This window comes from Hylobates moloch, unplaced genomic scaffold (genome assembly GCF_009828535.3).
Source record: "Hylobates moloch isolate HMO894 unplaced genomic scaffold, HMol_V3 SCAFFOLD_7, whole genome shotgun sequence".
Lineage (NCBI taxonomy): Eukaryota > Metazoa > Chordata > Mammalia > Primates > Hylobatidae > Hylobates > Hylobates moloch.
In genome coordinates this window covers 109,542,475-109,556,358 of record NW_026652282.1, presented here as the reverse complement: position 1 = coordinate 109,556,358, position 13,884 = coordinate 109,542,475, and the positions used below count along the sequence as shown (strand labels likewise).

At 45.2% G+C, this 13,884-nt stretch overlaps 1 pseudogene; it reads left to right on the top strand.

The window, feature by feature from the left end:
- Positions 1 to 11,121: 11,121 nt before the first annotated feature.
- LOC116811396 (tight junction-associated protein 1-like) lies at positions 11,122 to 12,729 on the top strand (annotated as a pseudogene).
- Positions 12,730 to 13,884: the final 1,155 nt, after the last annotated feature.

The following is a 13,884-nucleotide window of genomic DNA, read 5'->3' as shown; positions in this document are numbered from 1 at the left end:
TGGAAAATAGAGACTCAGAGAGGCTCTTCTCCCATCCTTATCCATTTTTGACATGCAAACATATTTCAATTCAATAAACCTGCACTGGAGCCAGGTGCAGTGGTTCATGCCTGCACTCCTAGCACTTTGGGAGACCAAGGTAAGAGGACTGCTTGAGGCCAGGAGTTCCAGACCAGCCTAGGCAATATAGCAAGACCTCATCTCTAAAAAACAAACAAAAAGAAAACAACAACAACAAAAACCCATATTGAACACTTACTTTCTGCAGGCATTGTGCTAGACACTAGTGAAAAAAGGGAAATGAATAAGAAATGGTTTCACAACTCAAGGAGCTTTCAGTATGTATCAAAATATAATTTCAAATAATATGGAAAGGGAATAAATTGCTTTGTACTTGCCTGGTGTATCGGTCCATTTTGCATTTCTATAAAGGAATACTTGAGGCTGGGTAATTTATAAAGAAAAGAGGTTTATTTGGCTCATAGTTCTACAGGCTGTACAAGCATGGCACCAACATCTGCTTGGCTTCTTGTGGGGCCTCAGGAAGCTTTTACTCATTACAGAAGGGCAGGGGAGCCATCATGTCACGTGGTAAGAGAGGGAGCAAGGGAGATGCCAGGCTCTTTTAAACAATCAGCTCTCCCATGAACTCATTACCATGGACAGGGCACTAAGTTCTTCATGAGAGATCCTCTCCCATGACCCAAACACCTCCCCCACTACCAACACTGGAGATCACATTTGAAAATGAGATCTGGAGGGGACAAATACCCAAACTATAACACCTTGTTCCTGCTTAACACTCACTGAGGAATACCCTGAGCTTTACCTTATTTCCTTTTGGTTCCCAGGCCTCCCAGCCATCTTTCAGGTTGGCATTTCCTGGCTTCCTCATCATCCGCTCTTTGTCTCCCCAGTCTAATTAGTAGAATGGTGGGAGGTAGCATGAGAAAGGCAAGGCTTTTCCCCGTGTACCCATTCTTTGCAGCAATCCAGCCATTTGGGCTTTAATTGGCTTCATAGGGCCCCTCAGTGTTTTGTCCTTTGTGCATCAGGAAGTTAATTACTTAATAAACCAAATGGAGTCTTTCAAAAGTGCAGTGTTAGCTTTTCTTTTTCTTAGAGTAAAACTTGGACCAAACTGAAGTACTCCAGTCACTGTGAGAACCAGCCAAAGATAAACCTGTGAAGCTGGAGAAATTTGTGTTAGGTGCTCCAAATTTAGGAGTCTTCATTCATAGTATATCTTTTCACAGACCTCTAGGGCCCCTCTGTATGGCTCCTCCCTTGAACTTGCCCTTTCCATGCTTCTGTCTGTGTTTTGCCCTTTTCTTAGTGATTCCTTCCATCAGAATACTGTATATGTTTTGTGTCCTATTTCTGGGAGGCCCTGTTTAGTTAATATGATAAAGCAATTTAAAATAATATTACCAGCCAACACTTACAATGTAAGCCAATACTTATAGTCATTCTGTTAAATAATTTATACATATGTATTAAATCCTCTCAATAACCTATGAGATTGATAGTTCTTCTTACACCCATTATACAGATGAATAAGCCAAGGCCCAGAGTGGTTAAGTGACTTTCTAAGCTCACACAGCTAGCAAGCAGTGGAACTGGGATTTGAATCCAGGTTGTCTGACAGTAAAATCCATGGTCTACAAACCACCAAATTGTAAGACAGTGGTGTTTTGTTTGTAATGACTGGTAATGGCCTAGTTGTTGAGGCACATTTGCACAATTTCCTAATCTTTTTCCAAAGTACCAACTTTGTAATTTAACTTGTCAAGTGTTTATTGAGCACCTACAATAAACTAGATAATTTTCATCTTAACAATAACATTAATGTCTTAATTCCTGGGAGTGATTAATGTAGGCATCATGAAAGGATTAGAGAACAATTAAATGTTAAATTGCGTAGTATTGATTGTAAGTACACTGGTATCTGGGGAGGTGGAATTGTGCTAGGATTGGATAGGTAGAGATGAAGGAGGGAGAAGACATTTCCAGTAGTGGGAAATAACACTGAAAGGGATGGAATTGAGAAGATGAAGAGGGAGTAATATGGAGATGTACCTGACTAACAGTAATTTTCAAGTCTCTGCGTAATTAAGGTTAGAACCTCACTCCGCCACTAGGAGTTGCACCTTCTGACAAGGTAGACAGATTGGGTTCTTAGAGGCCATTTTAACTTCCAGCCTTAACAGGAGTTTCTGTGTCCTAGACTTAAGAGACTGGAGAGAAAACCTTGAGCTGTCCTTTGAGGTCATAGGTCAAATTCACTACTGCACCACAATTTATTGCTCTGTTTACCCAAGAGGGTTAGTAATCCAGCCTGTGGTCACTCAGTAGCCTTGTTCTTTGCTTTAATGGAAGAACCCAGTGAAGAGTCCAAAAAATCTTACCTCTGCATCTGTGTGAGGCTGCTTTTCCAATTCTTGCCACCTGGTCCCAGTAGGATGGAAGTTTTGGCCCTTGAATCTTTTGGGACTGTCTTTTTCATGCGTGCCCCCTTTCTTAAGCTTCTGAAATTGTTCTGTACAGAGAGTTACTTTGATTAAAGTGACCAAACTGGGACAGAAAGCTGCCCTGTACTTTTTATTTCTCATTTTTATTTTACATGGCAATATTAGAGTACCTTCTCCAGAGATAACAATGTATGCATTGCCCCAAATTGGCTTCCACCCAGTAAAAGTCAACACTTAAACGTTCTTCCCATTAGTGTGTGTATCTCTGTTCTCAAAAAGAATTTAAAGTTTTAAGAAACAGCAATTACCCCAACCCCCAGAAAAGCCCCAAACCCAAAAGTGATCTCTCTTCCGTTGTTTGCACAGAAATAGGCTTTAGTTAGCAGGCAGTGGTGGCATAAGTTTTTATGTGGGGGAACAGCATGATAAAAGTGGTATTACAGTAGGATTGATCTGGCAATACCGTACCTAGTATTTCTCACACTGTGCTACAATTGCCTGTTTATTTGCCTTTGCCTTTTTCCCTCAAAAGAATGTAAATTCCTTGTAGGACAATCACTTAGTCATCTCTACCTCCAGTGCCTACTACAGAGCTAGTTGAGTGAGGAAAGGCTACAGGCAGAAAGATCAATTAAGGATGTAGGAGTAGGGGTGGGAGGAGGCCACTGAGGTAATCCAGTTATGTGTGGTGATGAAAGCTGGGATGAGAACAAGATCTGAGGGGTATTTTGTAGGGGCACATGCCAGGATAACATGGATGAAAGGGCGAAGAATATAAGAGGCCGTCAGGATACTGAACTTGAAAAATCAGAAAATAGGCAGTATTGTTAGGTTTTAGGGAGAAATAAGTAATACCTCTTTGTTCCTCTCCTGAGTTCTGAACCAAGTGAGAATTGAGACAGTAAGTAAATGAAGTTCAAGATGTGATTATTAGTGTCCTGTGAATTATGCAGATTTCCCCATATAGTAATTGGCACACCAGGACAACTGTAGCCTCCCCCTCCAGGAGCACAGGTCATCCTGTAAGATTCCCATATGGCTGAGAGCAACCTAAAACACTCTTTCAGGGCAGGCAGAGGTGAAAGAGAAAGCTGCAGAACAGGGATCAGCCAACTTTTAGTGCAAAAAGCCAGATAGTAAATATTTTAGGCTTTGCAGGCTAAATAGTTGATCTCTGTCACAACTACTTGCCCCCGATGCTGCGGTGTGAAAGCAACCACAGACAGTTGGTAATGGAACAAGCGTGGCTGTGTTCTAGTAAAACTTTATTTACAAAAACAGGTGATGAGCTAGATTTGGTTCACAGGCTGAAGTTTTCTGACCTCGCGACAGATGGAACGGAGTTGTATAGTTTCTTCATCAGCCTCACTAGTAAGCTAAGTCACACCTTGAGGAAAAGGGAATGAGGGGCCCCAGAAAAGCCAGGCATGTTATGCTAGTGGTGGCTCAATCAGGAAAACAGGAGGCCTGGGGAATGCAAGTTCCTTCTAACAGATACCACTGACAGAGAGAAAGTAATTTGGAAGAGAAGGTTGGTGGAGAGATGCTAATCTTGGAAGGTGTGGAGTTTGAGGAGACAGCAGGACATCCAAGTAGAGGTTACCTATAGCCACAGTGATGTGGGGATCTGGCTTGTCCTGGCTCGGGAGAGCCAATTGTGCATATGTCTTTTCAACTCTGTGTTCGGTGACCTCATATTAGTAGCTTGAAATTGGCCACGGTTGGAATATTGATAGCATGGAAATTGGCAAAAGCTAGAAATCAGAGTCTGCCTTGCACCCACTGCCTTGAGCCAATTGTTAAACACTTACCAGCACATTATTGCATGTAGAAGGTGTGAATGCAGATCCAAAACACAGTGCAGGTAGGACCCAATAGGAGAGTCATCTGCATGATGGAGAGAGCTAAACCTTTGGGAGTGGCTAAGCTTACTGAGCACAAGGCAGAAAATAGCAAAGTAAACAAAACCAAATACTTGAGGAATATTCACAGTTTGGGATCAGTAGAATAAGTGGATGGCAAAGGCTGGGAAGAGAGATGGGAGAGGTAGAAGAACAAGGAAGAAGCAGTGCTAGAGTAACTGGCCATCACTCACTACCTATGATAGTAGGGCTCTTGGAGAACATATCAAAAAAAGACCATTTATCTTTGTTAATTATAAAACAAGAAGCCCTCATCCTCCTGAATAGGTAATTTGAATGGAAGTTGGAAAAAGAGACTCCTGGGATTCCGTGGACCTTCCAAACAGATCCAAAATTTGTCCCTCTAAGGCTTCCCTGGTACTACATGCTGTTTCAGTCAAGATCAAGGGGGATAGAATTTGGCAGCTGATATAAAGCCACCCAACACTAACAATTTAAAGCCCCCAAATGTTACATTATTTCTCTTTAACTCAAAAGAAATCTAGCTGCTATTATGGTTTAAAGCCTTAGGCTATATTCCTAGCTGAGAACTATAACAAGGGGAATTCCCCCTAAATGAGAAAACAAGAAGAATCTGTTGCCTAATCTCGCATACTAGAGATCAGCTAATGCTTACACTAGCTTCAGTGGTCTTCTGGTTTCCAGGTAAGCCATACCTAACTCTGGTAAGGACTTTGCCCTCTTCCCATGGGATTCTTAAACTCATAAAAATTCTACTTCTTTTGTAGTCTAAAGACCCCAGAGTGCTTCTCCTGACTCTGGAGCTCGCTTTTATCTCTGTCCAAGGCTAAATCCCTGTAAGGCCCCAGACACCCCAAATAAAGGTCTTTACTTGCATATCATGGACCCATACCCAAGCCTGAGAAACCAGATGAAGCCATATTTAAAGCTCCAAACCCCAGTGCTAGTGAGGCTCACCACAAAATTTGGTCTCTTAACATAATGCCTTGGTCCACAAATAACACTCTTTGTGTTTATTTACTAAATTTTCTGGGCCATGTTGAAGATTTTTGAGGTTAGTCTATCTACCTGTCTACCCTGCTTGGCTCTAACCAATTGAGAACAAACACAAGGAATTAGATGTAGATCAATGTCTCCTCTTTAGTATTTTTTATTAGTAAAAATAACTAAAATTTATTAATGGTTTTCTAGATATGTATTTGTATCATATTATGTAATCTTTATACCTATGAGGTAAATATGATTAATATTTTCAATATAGAGAGGAGGAAATTCAGGGACAGAAATCTTGAACAACTTATCCACAGTCACACAGTAGGTGGCAAAGCCAGGATGAAAACCCTAGTGGTCTAAGTCCACACATTCTACCATCTCTCTGCTTATATCTGAAAGACAAGATTCTCTGCTAAAGATTGACCTGAGGATAAGGTTTAGGCATGAGACTTCTGACTACCCCAAATTAAAATTAGCTGTAGTCCTAGAAGCTGGAGAGTGGAAGACCTCTTTTGCAATTTAGAGTCCTCACTCAGATGGTCTTACAAAATGGAGACCAGGAGCTGAAAAATGCTAGAAAGAAAAGGGACAGACCCGCATTATTCTTTCAATGAAGTGACTCTACCTTCTGGTTAAGTTTGCCCATCCTATGGTGGAGAGGAGCAAATGCAGAATTCTAGCTCAGTTCCCTCCTAGGCATTGGAGCCGTTGTCCCTCTCCTCCATGGACATAAGGAAGCAGGGAATGAGTATTCATTGGAGCCATCAGCATGGTGTTCAATCTTTTGCAAACCTGTGATGATAATATATGAAAAGTGGCTGGTATATAGTAGGTATTTGATGCAGGTTACATCCTGTTGACCCCAGTCTATTTAAATCGATCCAGTCTGCTTATACACATGCGCAAGATATTTCTTCCCTGGCTTTCAGCATTTGTCTCTCCCGACAGTCTATTAAAAGTTCTGACTTACAGTTCCTTAATCTCACCTATTGTGGTTTCTTGTTCTATCTCTCATTGAAGGAGATCAGATAATAAACAAAAAAAAAGTGCTATAATGTCAGGTAAGTGACATTAAGAAAATAAAATATGGCAATGGGACAGAGAGTGGCTGATGGAATGGGCAACATTAGTAGAAAGGTCATCAAAGAAGGTCTCTCTGAGGAGGTGACATTTGAGCTGAAACCTGAGTGATGGGAAAGACTCATTCAGGCAAGCATATGGGAGAAGAGAACCCCAGACGGAAGTAAGGTACAAAGGCTCTAAGCCTGGAATGAGTGGGCAGGTCTATGGAACAGAAAGAAAGCCATTGTGAATGGAGCAGGCGTGAGTACATGATTTGAAGACGGAGAAGCAAGCAGAGTTCGGATCACTCAGGGTCTCATGGACCACGATAGGAAGCTTAAATTTGATTCCAAGGAAAGTGGGAAGTCCCTGTTGGGTTTATCACTCTGGTTTCTGAAATTTGCCTCAGAGCCTTCTTGTTTCCTGGCATTCTGCTTCTTCCTGTAGCAAATCCTGCCCGGGTTTCACTGGCCCAGAGAAGTGATTAGCTCCCCAGTGACCTAGAACCATCCTTTCTGTATGATCACTGCCACTCCTCAATTTTACCTCTCCCTCTCCTGGCTCTGAGGGAGAATTCCTTGTTGCTCTCAAAAGAGGGACATGTACAGAATTTGTGGATCTGGTAAGAAAAAGGATCCCCCTTAAATGAAAGGCCACATGAATCTTCCCAGTGTAGGTAAGTGTAATTCTTGCAGCAGCACCCCTCAGACAGATGCGTGAAGGTGTAAGCTGCCAAGGTTGGGAAAAGTCCCCAGGAAGGCCTCCATCTCAGAGGTAATTCATGGGAGATATCTGAAATATCACTGATTTCCACATATGCTTCATGAGATATCAGGATGATGGAAGCTGTTGGTGTCTAATAAGAAATTTTGAAAAAGGCAAGCTACATACAAATCTGAGATTTCTCAACATCTTCAGCTGGGTCCAAAGGACAAAGACTATGTGTGGTGACTCTGAGTCCTTAGAAAGGTGATCTCTATAGTGCAGTATGGAATTTTTGAGGATCTAGTGGAGTGGGATAAAATTCCCCATAGAACTCTCTAGTTCCCTCTTCTCAGATTTTATGTGCACAAAACTGCCTTCTTATTGCCCAAAACAACCACTTCCATTTGTACTATACTCTCCAGCTCATGAAAGTGATTTCAAATATCATACAAAACAATGCTAAGTGGTAAATATTCTCTTTTATGCAGGTAAGAAAACCAAGGTCCAAAGAATTAAGTTACATGAATCCTTGAACCTAGGTTTATATGGATGCAGTTCATCTTCATTTTTACTTCTATAGAGTTGCTTTATATGTTCAGTTTCTTTCCTGAAGAACTAAATAGTGGGCCCAAGTATTCTGGTTGTTGGATAGATTCATCCCACCATCATGTATGAATAACTTGGAGGTCCAGGTTATGTCTGTTTATTGTGAGTTTTGCTATTGTATCAGTGCCCGGAGGCTGGGAAAATTGACAGAACCAAGATCTTGTAAGGTAGAGTGCCAGGACTTGGATTGTGGTGACTCTGCCTAAATGCAGACACCCTCAAAAGGCCTGGCTGGAAAATCATCTGCTGACCTTTTCCAAGCTGTCTTAACTGCAAGATCACTCAACTGTTTCCACTTTGTTTTGAAGCTGCTTAAAAAAGAGCAAACAACTCTAATCTCTCTTAGCCAGTTTTCCAGCTGGAGACACAGAATAGCATGGGGAGCTGATTAAAATGAGGTGGTACTTTAAAAACCAGGAGCCAACTGACTTTAACTGTGTTTCTTTCTGCTTTTATATGTTGTTGTTGAAACTGCAGGTAAGTGATTTGCTGGCCCCGGCTCTAGAGGGGTTTTATATGTTGTTCGTGTGGTCATAATTCTCACCCATTTTCCTTTCATACTGCTTATGTAGGGAAATAATTACTGCTTTGGGCTCCTGCTTTTGGGGTATTATTATGTGAGTCACTAGAAAGCCTAGCCTGTCTGTCCTTTTTTCTTCCTTCCTTCCTTTCTCCTTTTAACGTCTCTTTGTTTAGAAGAAAGAAATCAATTTTTGAATTGATTTCAAATTGCATTTGAATTTGGAAAATTAAAACAGATGAACAGCAAAATACCATTATTTTTAGAGCTCATAAGACAAAGCCTGGCTGGCTTGGGGTTTTGACTGTTGGTTCTTATAACAAATGGCTCCTTTAAGATGGCACCAAAGTCAATACTAATGGTTATTATGATTAAGTACAGCTCCCTTGGTGTCCGTTTCCTGCTCTTTGGCTATCCTCCCCTCTCTCCAATGCACATACATGGTTTTTGTAAAGTTAAGTGTCTCTGATATACACACAGGCCACCTCCCTTTCTATGACTTCCCTCTGCCTAGCAACTCTGACTTCCCCTAGGCCTCACCAGGGCGCCCCCCCACCCCCACACCATGTAGTTGCCCCTCTTCTGGCCTGAATTTACTCTCTAGAAGTCTTGTAAGCTTAAGGCATCTCAAGATTGTCTTCCCATCACCCCTTTCCTGAAATTGCCTAGCCCGGGCCCTGCTGTCAGCTAAGTCAGTGCTAAGACAGCTGATATGGTTTGGCTCTGTACCCCCACCCAAATCTCATCTTGAATTATAATCCCCATGTGTTGAGGGAGGGACCTGTAATCCCCACATGTCAAGGGAGGGAAATGATTGAATTATGGGTGTGGTTTCCCCCATGCTGTTCTTGTGACAGTGAGTGAATTCTCATGAGATCTGATGGTTTTAAAAGTGGTAGCTTTTTCCTGCACTCTCACGTCTCTCTCCTGCCACTTTGTGAAGAAGGTGCCTGCTTCTCCTTTGCCTTCTGCCATGATCGTAAGTTTCCTGAGCTCTCCCCAGCCATGCAGAACTGTGAGTCAATTAAACCTCTTTCCTTTATAAATTACCTAGTCTTGGATATTTCTTTATAGCAGTGTGAGACTGGACTAATACAACAGGTGAATGATAAGGTCAAATGCCCATATTAAAGGTACACAATAGTTTTCAATGTAGTATGTGTCTTCCATAGCATTAATCCAAAGGTGTGACTGCTGGTACAGTTTTCAGGTGCTTCTAGGGCATCCTAGAGACAAAGCAGGGGTACTATTTCAGGCATCTTTCATAATACCAAAATAATTCATGTCTGTTCAGGACTCTACCAAATACTTTCTCATTAATTATTTTATTTTTCCCCCCCAAGAAGCATTGTGAGGCGGGTGATATTAATTCAGATAAGAATGAAAAAAAATGAGGCTCAGAGAGGTTAAGTGATTTGTCTGACATCACACAGCTAGGAAATGACCACACTGCAACTGGAACCCAGCTCAGCTGACTTGAAATTCTCTGTGTTTTCTGCTCTGTCACATGGTCTTATAATACTTTATTCCAAGAATTTTTGGAGTACTAACTGTGCCAAGTCCTGTGCGGGATACAGTAGGTGAGTGAAACAGGCATGGATGGCCTTGTCTTCACTGGAGTTTATTAAACTCTAAGTATGGTGATACAGACAAAATGAGTTAATAAATATATCTTTAAAATTACAAATTATGGGAAATGCTGTGAAAGCAAGTGGAAATGAGGAATATTGGTAAGGGAGCTTTTCTTATAGATCTCTTGGAGATGGTGACATTTAGGCTGAGGCCTGAAGACTGAGAAGGACCTAGTAATGAGGGGTGGGAGGAAGAGACCAGACCAGGTAGAGGATGTACAAAAGTCCTCGAGGCATGTTCACAGTACACGGATTGTTGCCTATCCTACCCTACTTCATGTCCTTGGGAGCCATGTTCTGTACACACAGATACTCATAATGCTTGAGGAAGTCTTATCAGGACTTGTCACACTATCATGCCAGTCATTTACAAAACTCTCTTACAAAATGTGTTCATTTCCTTCTGCTACAGGAAGGCCCTTAGAAACCAGGTGATTCTTCAAGAGAACTTTGCGAGGTTTCTGTTGAAGGTGGGCATTTCTCTCCAAGCTATGCTTCTAGCCTCATCTGTAATATTCACAAATATTGTGACCCAAGTATAGGATTGTGGATGGCTCAGCCAAACCCATCCCCACTGCTGGAGACACAGCTCACAGGGGCCACACTGACAAGGGACCACCAGGATGTGCCCAGGTGGAACTTTGTGTGTGAAAAACAGCATGGTGAGCAACAGGTTGTGTGTCTTGGGTTTGCAGAAAGAGAGAATTTGGGCATCTTTTGCCAAGGGCGTTCCATCACACTATGATGATGCAGGCTTTACAATTAGTCAGTGTTCCAAAAGTCTTAATAATGCAAGGATCTTAGGTTAAGCTGTCTATCTGACTCACCGCTAGTCTTCAGGTCTAGATGTTTCTAAACCAAACGTTTATTTACTTAAGCCCTAGCTGCGTGCCCCTTTTTATACCAGGCCTTGAAGTAAATGCAGAAGTATCACCATCACAGTCCCTGCCTTTGAGGAGACTGCAGTCTATAGGAGGAGACAAAACATAAATACGTTTAACAATTACAAAGGGGCCCCACACCCGATGACGTGAGGTGCCAGGTGCATGGGGATTCCCGCAGCCCTGGCCACTACCCGGCCTGCCCCGCAGCAAGATGGTGGCCTGAACGCAGCTGGCAGCGGTAGAAAGAGCTATTGGCTAAAGGAAGTGGAGGGGCCGTGGGAAGCGGAGAGCTGGGGGCTAACTCCCGGACAGCGGAACAGAGAGAGCTGCTGACAGTCACAGGTGGAGGAGGTGTCACCTCCCAGAATGACCAGTGCAGCCCCTGCTAAGGAACCCTACCTCAAGGCACCACCAGAGTATCGGGAGTTGCGACTGGAAATTCCTGGATCCGGGTTTGAGCAGGAGAAATCCCTGACTGACTTGGAAAGGATGAAGCTCTTGCAGCAGGATAATGAAGAGCTTCATCGGCACCTGGCCTCGGCCATGAGATGCACTGAGGTCCTAGAATGTGAGCTGCAAATTGGGCAGGACTGCCTGGAGCTGGAGCTGGGCCAGAGCCGCGAGGACCTGGACAAGTTTAAGGATAAGTTCTGCAGGCTGCAGAACAGCTACGTGGCTTCCCAGCAGACCAACCAGGAGTTGGAGGACAAGCTGCACACTGATCAAGAAGGCTGAGATGGATAGGCAGACGCTGGACTGGGAGATCGTGGAGCTCACCAACAAGCTGCTGGATGCCAAGAACACCATCAACAAGCTGGAGTAGCTCAACGAGCAGTACCAGGGGGACTGCAACCTGGCTGTGCAGCTCCTCAAGTGCAACAAGTCCCACTTCCGAAACTACGAGTTCTCTGATCTGTCCCGTGAGCTATAGGACATGGTTTGGAAACATCTGCGTAGTGGTCAAGAGGACGCCAGCCCGGGTCCTGCTCCCAGCCTAGCCCCAGCAGCTGTGGTGCCTACTTTGGTCATTGCCCGAGTGTCAGAGAAGCCAGAGTCTCTGCTGCTGAATTCAGCCCAGTCAGGCAGCGCTGGGCACCCTGTGGCTGAAGATGTCTTTGTGCATGTGGACATCAGTGAGGGTGCCCCAGGTGATCCAGCCAGTCCCCCGGCCCCTGGCAGCCCCACCCCCCAACCCAATGGGGAGTGTCACTCTCTGGGTACTGCTGGGGGCTCCCCGGAGGAAGAGCTGTCCCTGCCAGCCTTTGAGAAGCTGAGCCCCTACCCCACCCCATCTCCACCACACCCACTGTATCCTGGCTGCAGGGTAATAGAGTTCTGCAAGGATAAGGTTTGGATCCCCTGCAACGGCCCCCTGCCCAACTGCACTTATGCTACCCGCAAGGCCATTTCACTGAGCCTGGTGGGGGAAGGGAGTGAGCGGGCCTGCCCCAGCCCAGTGCTCAGCGCCCCTTCCTCAGCCTAGGCCTCACCCAACCACCAGCCCAGCTCAGTGCCCCCAACACTCAGTGCCCCAGCCAGGTCTGTTAGCTCTGAAGAAGACCTGCTGGCCAGCTGGCAGTGGGCATTTGTGGACCATACTCCGCCACCTGCTGCTGTGGCCCAGGGCACAGCCTTTAAGAGTGACACCCTCCCTGAGCTGCAGTGCCGTTTTGCCCATAACCCCGCTGACAGAGATGAGGTGGTCCAGGCACCTTCTCCCCGAACCAAAGAGAGTGGGCTTTTGCTTCCCACAGAACCTGACTGACTTTCCCAGGGAGGAGGAAGAAGAGCTGGACCTGCCCATCAGCCCTGAGGAAGAGCGCCAGAGCCTGCTGCTCATTAACAGTGTCACAGAGGAGGGTCCTGGCACTTCCCACACTGAGGGCAGGGCCTGGCCACTCCCCAGCTCCAGCCGCCCCCAGTGCAGCCCCAAAAGAATGGGGGTTCCCCACCTGCACCGCAAGGACAGCCTGACGCAGGCCCAGCAGCAGGGCAACCAGCTCTTCCTGCCATTGCTGCACCGGGACTGCAAGGAGGCCCCACACCTTGGCTTCTCAGGGTCCCCAGTCCAAGCCCTTGACCTCTTCTCTATCCAGACCTGCACAGCTGTTCCCTGTGTGAGTGGGGTTGGGCGGTGGGCCGCACCAGGCCTGTCAGCTGCGTTGACTGTGACCACAGAGGCTTGCCTCATGGTTTTCCCCTTAGAATATTTATTCTCCAGAGGTAACATGCAGTTGGGTCTCAAGACCTTTCCTCCGATCAGCCCAACCCAGCCCAAACTGAGCTGTTCTGGGGAGCTGAGGAGTTTGTCAGTATTCGTCTTCCATCCTCCTTTCATAGTCAGGTTTGTTATTTTGTTTTCTTGGGGGTGGGTGTTGTTGGAGTTATTAACCTCTAATTTCTGTTTCCTACCTGTTTCCCTTCCCCCCAGTCCTCTGCATGGGCTGTTGGCCTCAAGGGGCCTGGCACAGCTGGCCTCAGGGATGAGGGAGAGGACTGACTGAGGGCTCTCCTCAGCTGCTTCCTCCCTCCCTCTGGAAGGGAAGGTGGGGTTCAGGGGCTTCAAGCTGGGCTCTGGGTGAGGCCTGCCCCCCCCCCCACCCCAACCTGGGCTCTAGACTGTTACTCCCAGCTTTGGGAAATTTTACTTTTTTTTCTTGAGATGGAGTCTCGCTCTTTCGCCCAGGCTGGAGTGCAGTGGCGCGATCTTGGCTCACTGCAAGCTCCTCCTCCCGGGTTCACGCCATTCTCCCGCCTCATCCTCCTGAGTAGCTGGGACTACAGGAGCCCGCCACCACGCCCGGCTAATTTTAAAAAAAAAAAAAAAAAAAAAAAAAATTTTTTTTAGTAGAGACGGCGTTTCACTGTGTTAGCCAGGATGGTCTCCATCTGACCTCGTGATCCACCCACCTCGGCCTCTCAAAGTGCTGGGATTACAGGTGTGAGCCACCGCACCTGGCCAAAATTTTCACATTGATGACTATTTTAAAATCAAACTATTTTACTGGTTTAAAAAATTAGCTGGGCGTAGTGGTGCATGCCTGTAATCCCAGCTACTCAGGAGTCTGAGGCAGTAGAATTGCTTGAACCCAGGAGGCGGAGGTTTCCTCCCACGGGTGGGATCCACGT